We start from the raw sequence: 12,196 nt of genomic DNA on the forward strand, positions 1-12,196 counted from the left end.
AATCTTTGACCACTCGAGGGAAGCCATCTTGTGTGTTGGAATGATGGTCAATTTGCATATTACCTCTTTATTATATAGGATTAGTGGCCCAGTGCTAAAAATTTGTGCACTGGGGGAGGGTGTTCCCTCAGCCCAGCCTGCACCCTCTCCAATCAGGAACCCCTAGGGGGATGTCCAAACCAGCAATTGGACATCCCTCTCACAATCTAGGACTGCTGGCTCCTAACTTCTCACCTTCCTGCCTTCCTGATTGCACTTAACCTCTCTGCCTGCCTGCCTGATCGACCCTAACTGCCTCTGCCTGCCTGCCTGATCCCCCATAACTGTCCTCCCCTGCTGGCCTGATCACCCCTAAATGCCTCTGCCTGCTTCATCGTCCCTAACTGCCCTCCTCTGCCGGCCCGATCTCGCATCCAACTGCCCACCCTGCCAACCTGGTTGCCCCCAACTGCTCTCCCCTGCCAGCCTGATTGCCCCTAATCCCCTGCTGGCCTGTTCTTGCCCCAAACTGCTTTCTCCTGCTGACCTGATTGCCACTAACTGCCTTTGCCTCGGCCCCCACCATCATGGCTTTGTCCGGAAGGAAGTTGGATGTCCGGAAGATGGCTGGGCAACCCAATCTAATTAGCTTATTACACTTTTAGTGATATAGATAGATTATATAAGATAGGATTGCTTAAATGGGGCAGGGAGCCTTTTAAAGCAGGAGGAGATGCTCTTGGTAGACAAAAACACATAATCCCTATATCTGGACTGATAGCCAGCCATATGCACTATACTGCCAAACCAGTCATTAAAAAATTGAACTGCTTTCTTACACCTTACAACAAATAGCTGTTGCCCTTAAAAGCCCTCCTCAGCGCCCACCTTAGGTTCAGCCTTTGCAGTTCACCCAGATTAGGTTCTGATTGGTCAGTTTCTATGCCAGTCAGCGTCAAAAGCTCCACCTCCTAGGCAGTCATTGGCTTCTGGCACTTCACCCAGATTTGGCTCTGATTGGTCAGTTTCTATGCCAGTCAGAGTCTCTGGGCCTATCTCTGGGGCTGATCAAAGAGGCAGGGTTGATCAGCAGCCCAACCAGAGACCCAGAGAGAAACAGAGGCATGGATGCTGGCAAAGCCTGGAGAGAAAGAGAGGAAATGGCTGATCAACAGCTACCAAAGAGGCTGTGGACCAGACACTGCCTCTCTCTCTACAGGCCTCTCTACAGGTCTGATCCACAGCCCACTCAGCAGTCATTGCTAGGTCACTGTGCCAGCACTGGCTGCAGTCAGTGCTGAGTCGCTACAGCAACCCATCACTGACTTCCATGTTTGGTTAAGCCTTCAGTCATTGTGGATGTTACAAACCCTGGCTCTTTATATATACAGATTCTCTTTCTATCTCCTCTTTACTGAATCGTGGCCATTGCCCATTCATTCAATTCATTTACCTTACTCTCTGGAAATAAGTTCTGCCTCTTCAGATTCAGTTCTCCCCCCCCCCACCCCCATTTTTTCTAGATGACTGTTGTTTGCATTTTTGGTTTAATTGTTGGTTTTGTGGAGTTTTCCCCCCATATAGATATATTTTTCCCCTTCATCAATTCTGTGTCTTTTCTTTTACCTTTTTTCCTTTTCCCAATATCTTTTTTGTGCCCTTTTCTCTCCCCTAATTCTCTTTTCTCTGGAGATCACCTTTATTTAGAATTATAGATGACATGAATACATTTGTGTTTTAATTCCTCTGTGTTCTAACTTGTGGAGTTGTATTTTGTGCAATTTGGTCAACATGGTAAAGAGTGTGCCACATAACTAGACCCTTTGAGATGAGGAAAAATGGGGAGACAAAGAAACAGCCCTCATACAAAAGAAAAGGAGGAATCACCAGAAAAGGAATTAATGAAATGGAGGCCAGTAGTTTGTCAGATAAAGAATTCAGAGCAATGGTCATAAGGACACTGAAAAGGATGAAAGACAAATTCAACAACATATGTAAGAATCAAGAGGAAATGAAGAAGGACCAAGAAGTGAAGAATGCCATAGCTGCAATAAAGAACACAATGGAGAGCATCAAAAGTAGATGAGAAGAAAATGAGAACCACATCAAGGAGCTAGAAGACAAGGTAGTAAAAAACAGCAATCAGAGCAACAACTGTAATAAAAACTGAGCCTAAGGAGCTTTGGGATAACACAAAACGAAACAACATCTGCATAACAGGGATTCCAGAAGCAGAGGAAACTGAGCAAGGAATAGAAAACCTGTTTGAAGAAATAATGGCAGAAAATTTCCCTAATTTGGGGAAGAAAAAGCATACACAATCCCAAGAAGCTCACAGAGTCCCAAATAAGATGAAACTCAAAAGACTAACATCAAGACAAGATCATAATTAAATTGGCAAATACCAATGTCAAAGAATCTTAAAGGCTGGCAGAGAGAGACAGAAAGTTATCTATACGGGATTGCCCATTAGACTATCAATTGATTTCTCAACAGAAACACATCAGGTCATAAGGGAATGGAATGAAATATACAAAGGGATGCAAAGCAGGGGATTGAATCCAAGAATACTTTATCCAGCAAGGCTATCATTCTAAATTGAAGGTGAAATCAGGAGCTTCACACACAAAAAAGGACTAAGGGAGTTTATTACCACCAAGCCAGCAATGCAAGAAATGCTAAAAGGACTGCTGTAGAAAGAAGAAATAGGAAGGGAATATGGAACACAGGCATAATGAACAAAAATGGCAACAAACAAGTATCTATCAATAATAACCTTAAACATAAATGAATGAAATGTTCCAACCAAAAGACATAGGGTAGCTTAATGGATAAGAAAACATGACCCTTATATCTGCTATCTATAAGAGATCCACCTCAGGACAATGGACTTACACAGACTGATATTGAAGGAATGGAAAAAAAATTTCAGGCGAATGGAAATAAAAAAAGTGGGGTAGAAATACTTATATCTGACAAATTTAACCTCAAAGTGAAGGCAATAACAAGAGATAAGGAAGGCCACTTCATAATACTAAAGGGAACAAATCAACAAGAGGATTTTAACTCTGGTAAACATCAATGCACCAAATACAGTAGCACCCAACTACATTAAATAAAAAAAAAAAACACCTTCTGAAAGTTTTCAAGGGAGAGATCCACAGAAGTACTGTCACAGTAGGAGACTTTAATATCCCATTGACACCACTGAATAAATCCTCTAAACAAACAAAAATCAACAAAGAAACATCAATCCTACATGACTCACTAGATCAGATGGAATTAATTGACATCTTTAAAACATTTCACCCCAAGCCATAATATACATTGTTCTCAAGTGGACATGGGACACTTTCAAAAATAGAGCACATATTGGTACATAAGCAAAGTCTTTTCAGATTCAAGAAGATAGAAATCACATTAAGCATCTTTTAGGATCACAATGGCATAAAAGCAGAAATCAACTACAATAAAAACAGTAAAAAAATCAAACACCTGGAGGCTAAATAGTATGTTATTAAACAATGATTGGGTCACCAAAGAGATCAAAGAAGAAGTGAAAAGCATCTTGGTAACAAGCAACAATAAAAACACAATACAAAATCTATGGGACACAGTGAAAGTGGTCCTGAGAGGGAAGTTCATAGCTCTACAGACCTACCTCAAAAAACAAGAAAAAATGGTAATAAATTATCTAACCCTACAACTCAAAGAATTAGAAAGAGAGCAACAAGGAAAGCCCAGTGTGAACAGAAGGATGAAAATAATAAAAATCAGAATGGACATAGAGACCGAAAAAACAATAGGTAAAGTAACAACCAACCCCACTGAAATACAAATGATTATGAATAAATACTATGAACAACTCTATTCCAACAAACTGGACAAAGTAGATGAAATAGACATATTCTTAGAAAAATACAAGCTTCCAAAACTCAATCAGGAAGAATAAAAAAATCTGAATAGGCCAATAACTACCAAAGAAATAGAAACAGTAATAAAAAATCTTGCAGCAAAACAAAAGTCCTGGTCCAGAGGGATTTATAGAGGAGTTCTACCAAACATTCAAAGAAAAAATAAAACATATCCTGTTCAGATTGTTCCAAAAAATTCAAAAGGGAGGCACATTTACAAGCTCTTTCTATGAAGCCAGCAATACCTAATTTCAAAACCAGATAAACACCACAAAGAATGAGAACTACAGGCCAATATCCTTGATGAACATAGATGCTAAAATCATCAACAAAATTCTAGCAAATTAGATCAAACATTACATTAGAAAGATCATACACCATGACCAAGTGGGATTTATTCTGGGGATGCAAAGATAGTACAATAATCACAAATCAATAAATGTGATACATCACATAAACAAATTGAGAGACAAAAAAATCACATAATCATATCAATCAATGCAGAAAACTATTTGACAAAATCCAACATGCTTTCTTGATAAAAACTCTCAACAAAGTGGGAAGAAAGGGATCACACTTCAACATAATAAAAGCCTTATATGACAAACCTACAGCCAACATCATACTCAATGGGCAAAAACTAAAACCATTTTCCCCAAGAACAGGAACAAGACAGGAGATCCATGAAAGTGTACCTTGTACAAGTTTTCCCCAAATGGTGGCAGCAGCAACCAGCACTTACAGGTAGAGACTGTTGATCAGCAATAGCAATTCCTGACTGTGCAGTGGCAACAAAATAACAATGGTGAGAAAGGATGAATTCAGGGTGTGACACAGGTCCATGTAAAAACAGCCTTGAAAACAGCCGAGGTAGAGCATGGTTCAAAATTCACCAACTTTTCCTGAGTACCTAGTATTTGTGAGGCTCTATTCTAGATGCAGGTCACACAGCAGTGAACAAGACAAAATCTTTTGTCTTTGTGGAACTTATTTCTAGCATAGTGAGACACCTAATAAACAAAGTGAATAAATTATAGAGTATTTTAGAAGATGAACTATTATTTTTAAAATAATGAATGCTAAAGGGGAGGGGTGCTGGAGTAGTTGCTGGAAATTTTAAATAATGTGGTCAGGGTACATCTCTCAGAGTTAATATTTGAGCAAGTATTTGAAAGAGGTGAGGGAGCAAGCCATGTGTCTGTTTCAACAAAAAGCATTACAGCCCTGTGGTCAGCAAACTGTGGCTCCCGAGCCACATACAGCTTTTTGGCCCCTTGAGTGTGGCTCTTGAAACTTTGTGGCCCATGCGCAGAGGTTGGTTTTCAGCCTGGGCAAGTCTATTTTGAAGAAGTACTGTTGATAATTGACTCTGTTGACTAATGAGTTTGCCTACCACTGCACTAGGGTATTCGTGCACCTTTAAAGGGACTGTGGGCCATGGAACTGTGGGCTGCAAGGCTGCAGTGGGCACAGGGACGGGTCTTGGCCCATTCTCCACGCCCCCACCCAGCCCCTCCTGCTGTGGCCCCAATCCCCTATCTGCCAGCAACCCCACTCCCACACACTGATGGCACCAGTCCCACTCACACCCGCTCATGGAGCGATTGGGGCTGGCGCCCTCAGTGGGTATGAGTGGTGGCTGCTGCCTCGATCACCCCTCAGGAGCAGGAGGACGTGGAGAGTCCCTGGGGGCGATCAAGGCAGACAGCCACCGTTTGCACTCACTGACAGTTCCGAGCAATCAGGGCCAGCACCTGGTGCCTGCAGCGGGTGCAAGTGGCAGCTCTGGCACCAGCAGCAGGTGCAAGCACCGGGTGGGGCTGCAGTGCATGGGAGCAAAGAATTTTCAGTCACCACCAGAGGCTTGCCATGATGACAGCAATGGGTTGCCTTGGTCTGGCAGCCCTGCTCACCAGCTCCACCATCCCACGGTGGCCAATGCCCACCATGTTCCACACTCTGCCCACCTTCTGCCAACACCTGCCATGTTCCACGCGTGCCTCCTGGTGGTCAGTGCACTTCATAGCTACCAGTTGTTTGGATGTTCCACCATTTGGTCTATTTTTATATTAGCTTTTTATTATATAGGATGGCATATGGACCAAGGCTTTTTTATCCACTCATTTATTTGGGTTGTTCAATAGCTTGGCTAGTGTACATAATGCTGCAATTCATTGTAGAATAATATGTAGGAGTGCATATTTTCTTTTGAATTAGTGTTTTGCATTTCTTCAGATATATACCCAGAAGTGGATTCGTGGGACCATAGGGAGTTTCACTTTTCATTTTTTTGGGAAACCTCCATATTTTCCATAGTGGCTGCACCAATCTGCATTTCAACCAACAGTGCATGAGATTTCCCTTTCCACCGCATCCTCATCAAACATAGTTGTCATTTGTGGACTTATTGATCATAGCCATTCTCACAGGTGTGAAGTGATATCTCATTATGGTTTTAATTTGCATTTATCTGATGCTTAGTGCCATTGATCACATTTTCATATAATTTTTGGTCATCTGTATGTCCACTTTTGAAAAGTATCTATTCAGGTAGGTCTTTTGCCCACTGTTTTAGTTGATTTTTTGTTCTTTTAGTGTATAATTGTTTGAGTTCTAAATTTTGGATATTAACCCCTTATCAGGTGTGTCATTGGTGAGTATATTCTTCTATTCAGTGAGTGGTCTTTTTATTTTGTTGATAGTTTCCTTTAATGTGTAAAAATATTTTAGTTTGATGTAGTCCCATATGTTTATTTTTACTTCTGTATCCCTTTCCCAAGGAGATAAATCAGAAAAAAAAATATTGGTATGAGAAATATCCTGTTTTCTAGGATTTTTATAATTCTGAGTCTTTTAAGTTTTTAATATATATTGGGGTTATTCTTGTGTATGGTACAAGAAGTTAGTCTAGTTTCATTTTTTTGCATGTATCTATCTAATTTTCCCAATACCATTTATTGAATTGACTGTCTTTACTTCACTGTAGATTTTTGCCTCCTTTGTCAAATATTAATTGACTGTAAAAGTGTAGGTTTTTTTCTGGGCTCTCTATTCTGTACCATTAATCTATATGTCTGTTCTTATGCTAGCACCATGCTGTTTTGATTAGTATGGCCTTGTAGAATAGTTTGATATCAGGTTGTATGATTTTTCCAACTTTGTTCTTCTTTCCCAAGATTGCTGTGGCTATTCAGGCTCTTTTTGGTTCCATATAAATTTTTGGATTATTTGTTCTAATTCTATGAAATACACCATTGATATTTTGATAGGAATTACATTGAATCTATAAACTACTTTGGGCAGTATGGAAATTATAATGATGTTAATTCTTCTTATCCATAAGCACAGTATATATACTTTATTTGTATCTTCTTCCATTTCTTTTTTCACTGTCTTCTAATTTTTAGTACAGGTTTTTATGTCCTTGGTTAAATTTATTCCTAGGTATTTTAATTGTTTTTGATGTAATTGTAAGTTGTATTGTTGTCTTTGTTTCTCTTTCTTTTTTAAAAAATATATTTTATTGATTTTTTACAGAGCGGAAAGGAGAGAGATAGAGAGTTAGAAACATCGATGAGAGAGAAACATCGATCAGCTGCCTCCTGCACATCCCCTACTGGGACTGTGCCCGCAACCCAGGTACATGCCCTTGACCAGAATCGAACCTGGGACCTTTCAGTCCACAGGCCGACGCTCTATCCACTGAGCCAAACTGGTTTTGGCATGTTTCTCTTTCTGATAGTTCACTATCCTCCTATATAATAAAGAGGTAATATGCAAATTGACCATCACTCCAACACACAAGGGCTGCCCCCATGTCGTCAAAGATGGCCACAACCAGATGGCTGGCAGGGGAGGGCAGTTGTGGGCGATCAGGCAGGCAGGCAGGTGAGTGGTTGGGAGCCAGCAGTCCTGTATTGTGAGAGGGATCAGGCCTAAACCTGCAGTCAGACATCCCTCAAAGGGTCCCAGATTGGAGAGGGTGCAGGCTGGGCTGAGGGACACACACACACACACACACTGTGCATGAATTTCATACTCTGGGCCTCTAGTTGCTATATAAAAATTAGATGGATTTCTGGATAATTATTTGTATACTGCTACTTTACTGGTTTTTTTTTTTATTACTTCTAGTAATTTTTTTGGTGGTATCTTTAGGATTCTCTATATACAGTATCATGTCTTCTGCACATAATGATCATTTTATTTCTTCCTTTCCAATGTATATACCTTTTAATTCTTCTTATTGTCTTATTTCTGTGGCTAGGACTTCCAATACTAGGTTGAATAAGAGTGATAAAAGTGGACATCCTTTTCTAATTCCATATCTTAAGAAACATGATTTAGTTTTCCCATATTGAGTATTATGTTAGCTGTGTGTTTCTCACATATGGCCTTTATTATGTTATGTTCCCTCTATTCACTCTTTGCTGAGAGTTTTTTTTTCATAAATGGATGCTGGATTTTCTCAAAATTTTTTTTCTGATATTTATTCTTCATTTTGTTTATGTGGTCTATCAAGTTTATTGATTTGCAGATATAACAATCTTGAACCCCAAAAATGGATCCTACTTAATCATGGTGTGTAATCTTTTTAATGCATTGCTGGGTTGGGTATGCTAATACTTTGTTGAGGATTTTTGCATCTCTGTTCATCAGGGATATAATTTTCTTTCTTTTTAGTGTCTTTATAAATTTTGGAAGTAGGATGATGCTGGCCTCATAAAATGAGTTTTAGAATCTTCCTCATGAATTTTTGAAAAGTTTAAAAAGAATAGGTGTTAGTTCTTAGAAAGTTTGGTAAAATTCAATAATGAAACAATCCAGTGCAGGACATTTGTTTGTTGAAGATTTTTTTTATTATTGCTTCAATTTCATTAGTTTAATCAGTCTGTTCAAATTTTCTTTTCCTTCTTGATTCAGCTTCAGAAATTTTTTATGGTTCTAGGAAGTTATCCATTTCTCCAAGATTGTCCAATTTGCTGGCATATAATTGTTCATAATATTTTCTTATAACCCTTTGTATTTGTGTTGTCAGTTGTTACTTTATCCTTTTTTATTTCTGATTTTATGTATTTGGGTCCTTTTTTTTGATGAGTCTGGTTAAAAATTTGTCAATCTTGCTTATCTTTTCAAAGAACCAGCTCTTGGTATCATTGATCATTTGTATTGTTTTTTAATCTCTATTTTGTTTATTTCTGATTTTTATTTTTTCCTGTCTTCTGCTCATTTTTGGCTTTGTTTGTTTTTCTTTCTCTGGTGCCTGTAAGTGTAATGATAGATTGTTTATTTGAGATTTTTCTTGTTTCTTGAAGTGGGCTTGTAATGCTAGGAAATTCCCTCTTAGGACTGCTTAAACTGTGACCCATAGATTTTGGGTTGTTGTGTCCTCATTTTCTTTTGTTTCAAGGTATAAAAAGTTATTTCCTCTTTTATCATATTGTTAATTCCGCCTCTATATGTTTGTGTGTGTTTTTTCTTTTGATTGATTTCTAGTTTTAAACCAGTAAACATAGTAATGGAAGTCAGAGAACATGTTTTTGATAAAATTTCACTTTTGTTAAATTTATTAAGTCTTGTTATGTGCCCTTAAATGTGGTCTACCTAGAAAATGTTCCACATGCACTTGAAAAGAATGTATATTTTACTGCTTTGGGGTGAAATACTCTGAAGACATCAGTTAAATCAATGTGATCCTGTGTATTATTTAAGACCACCTTTTCTTTGTTGATATTCTGTCTGGAAAATCTACCCATTTTTGTCAATGGGTTGTTAAAATCCCCTGTTACCATTGTGTTACTGTTGATCTCTTCCTTTATGTTCATCAAGATTTGCCTTATATATTTAGGTGCTCCTATGTTGGGTGCATAAATGTTTAAAAGTTTTTATCCTAGTAGTGAATGGCTCCCTTTATCATCATGTGGTGTCCTTCCTTGTCTCTTATTGTCACCTTTTTTAAAGTGTATTTTGCCCTAACCAGTTTGGCTCAGTGGATAGTGTTTCTAACTCTCTATCCCTCTCCCTTCCTCTCTGTAAAAAATCAATAAGATATATTTTTTAAAAAAATAAAGTGTATTTTGCCTGGTATAAATATTGCTACCCCAGCTTTTTGTTTGTCTGTTTCCATTTTCATGAAATAACTTTTTCCATTCTTTTACTTTTATTCTGTGTGTGGTTTTCATTGTGAGGTGGGTCTCTTGTAGACAACATATATATGGCACATTGTTTTTCTTATCCATTCAGCACTTAATTTATATTTTAAGTGATTATTGATAACTACATATTTATTGTCATTTTTTTCTGTATAACTGTTACACTTTTTCTCTTTCTTCCTATGATATATCTAGATATAGATATATCAATATAGGTATTCTTTACACGTAATTACACTTAGAAATCAGCCATGCATCATTTACTTTCAATAGATATTTCAATGAATTTACATTCTGTTATTGCAAACTATAAATGTCCATTACTAGTAGGAAATTAATTATTTCTATTTTTTCCATAGACAAACTCATATGCTGAATGTTATCCAGGGGATTAATAAGTAAATTCATTACTTTCATGATAGTCTGGTCCTATACCCTCTCCTTTCTGAAATACCAGGATTACACCCTACTTTAATTAGTTTCAAAGTTCTTGGCACCCTCCTCAAAAATTTCAGTGATGAACCACCACTTTATTTTCCATTCTTATAAACTGCAATCTCTCCTCTCAACATATTATTCAAGCACAAAGTATAAATCAAATTTAAGTATTCAACTAAACAAATATGTATTAAGCATATATTATGTATGTGCAGTCTGGTGGTACAATGTAAATAAAACATTATCATTCGATACAGAAACTTATAATCTAACAGGCAGATAAATATACACCCAAATCCTAAATAATCTTGATAAAATTATATAAGAATTAGAATGAAAAATATAAAGAATACAGGAGTGTAAAAAATATCCTTAAACTAACCTGTAGCTAGTTTAAATAGTTTCACAGGCTTCCAGGGAAATAAAACCCTTTAGGTTGAGGACCAGGTAGAGTGAAGCTGGTCCTAATGAAAAGGACACTGGGTGGGGAGCATACATGGTGAGAGCAGGAGAACTCACAGCTAACCCTTAGAGGTCCTGTGAGTCTCAAAGATTTCAAAGCAGCACATGGAATTTCAGACCTTATAATATAGAGCTAAAGAAGCTAGACATAAAAGAATATGTCTATGGACTATTGAGTATATTTACATTTAATTTAAGAACATATTAAACTAACCTATTGTTATAAAAATGCAAACTGACTTTTTTTTAAGTGTGGAGATTGATTGCAAAGAGAAATAAGGACACTTTCTGAATTTATAGAACTATTTTTATCTCCATTTGAAGAAGAATTTCAAAGGTATATACATTTGTGTAAACTTATTGAACTATACAATTTCAATATTATATGTCACTCATGCAAATTGTAAAAAAACATGAATGTGTGTGTGTGTGCATGTGTAAGAGAGAGAGAGAATGTAAGAGAGAATAGAGAATGGAATGAGAGGAATTGGAGACATCAGATATTAATAATTTTTTTAGTGTTGCTGTGCAAGTGAGTAAAAGAATGTGGTGCCAGTTAACAGGGACATGAGATAAAGGAACATTTTCTTTTATGCTGGAAGAAACGATTGGAAATTTACATGCATATTGGAATGATCAACTAAAGAGAAAAATTAAGATACTTTTATAAGAGACCCCAGCAGCAAGCTAACCTACCGGTTGGAGCGTCCACCCCCTGGTGGTCAGTGCACGTTGTAGTGAGCTGTTGAGCAGCCTTAGCATATCATTACCATATTATGCTTTGATTGGTTGAATGGATGACCAGACAATGGGACACTTAGCGTATTAGGCTTTTATTATATAGGAGTTTTCCTAAGAAAATGGCTTTAGAAGTATCTATAACTTCTAAAAATGTGTAATTGTAAAAGCATCACATGTTCCTTGTTTGAGAAAATGAAAAATATTAATAAAATTAAAATAGCCAATATCCACACCTCCAACCCCTGCTACTGTTAAATACTTTGTGTGTATAGCTGCAAGTCAAAAATTTAATTGATTTTCAAATCCTCTCCTTACAGATACAGTATTTTGATGAGTAAAATTCTAAAAGTCTTCCTAGAAAGAATGATTCATGGTGGAGTAAGTCCAGGCTCCCATAGAATTAGTAAATTCTGGGAGCATAAATTAGGATAAGCAATAGGAAAAGATTTCCTCTAATAATTAGTCACCTTTATTAAAAGCAGAGATTTTTCTCAAGTAGCCCTGCCCTAG

At 37.5% G+C, this 12,196-nt stretch overlaps 1 long non-coding RNA gene across 1 annotated transcript in view; it reads left to right on the forward strand.

Annotated features, from left to right (window-relative positions):
- Positions 1–2,475: 2,475 nt before the first annotated feature.
- The window catches only part of LOC107184178, a 13,101-nt gene continuing 3,380 nt past the window's right edge, over positions 2,476–12,196 (forward strand). Inside the window, exons 1-2 of the long non-coding RNA XR_001515009.1 lie at positions 2,476–2,486; positions 5,055–5,057. This is a non-coding gene — a long non-coding RNA (uncharacterized LOC107184178). The remainder of the gene's footprint in view (positions 2,487–5,054; positions 5,058–12,196) is intronic.

Source organism: Myotis davidii, unplaced genomic scaffold (assembly GCF_000327345.1).
Source record: "Myotis davidii unplaced genomic scaffold, ASM32734v1 scaffold624, whole genome shotgun sequence".
In the NCBI taxonomy this organism is placed as follows: domain Eukaryota; kingdom Metazoa; phylum Chordata; class Mammalia; order Chiroptera; family Vespertilionidae; genus Myotis; species Myotis davidii.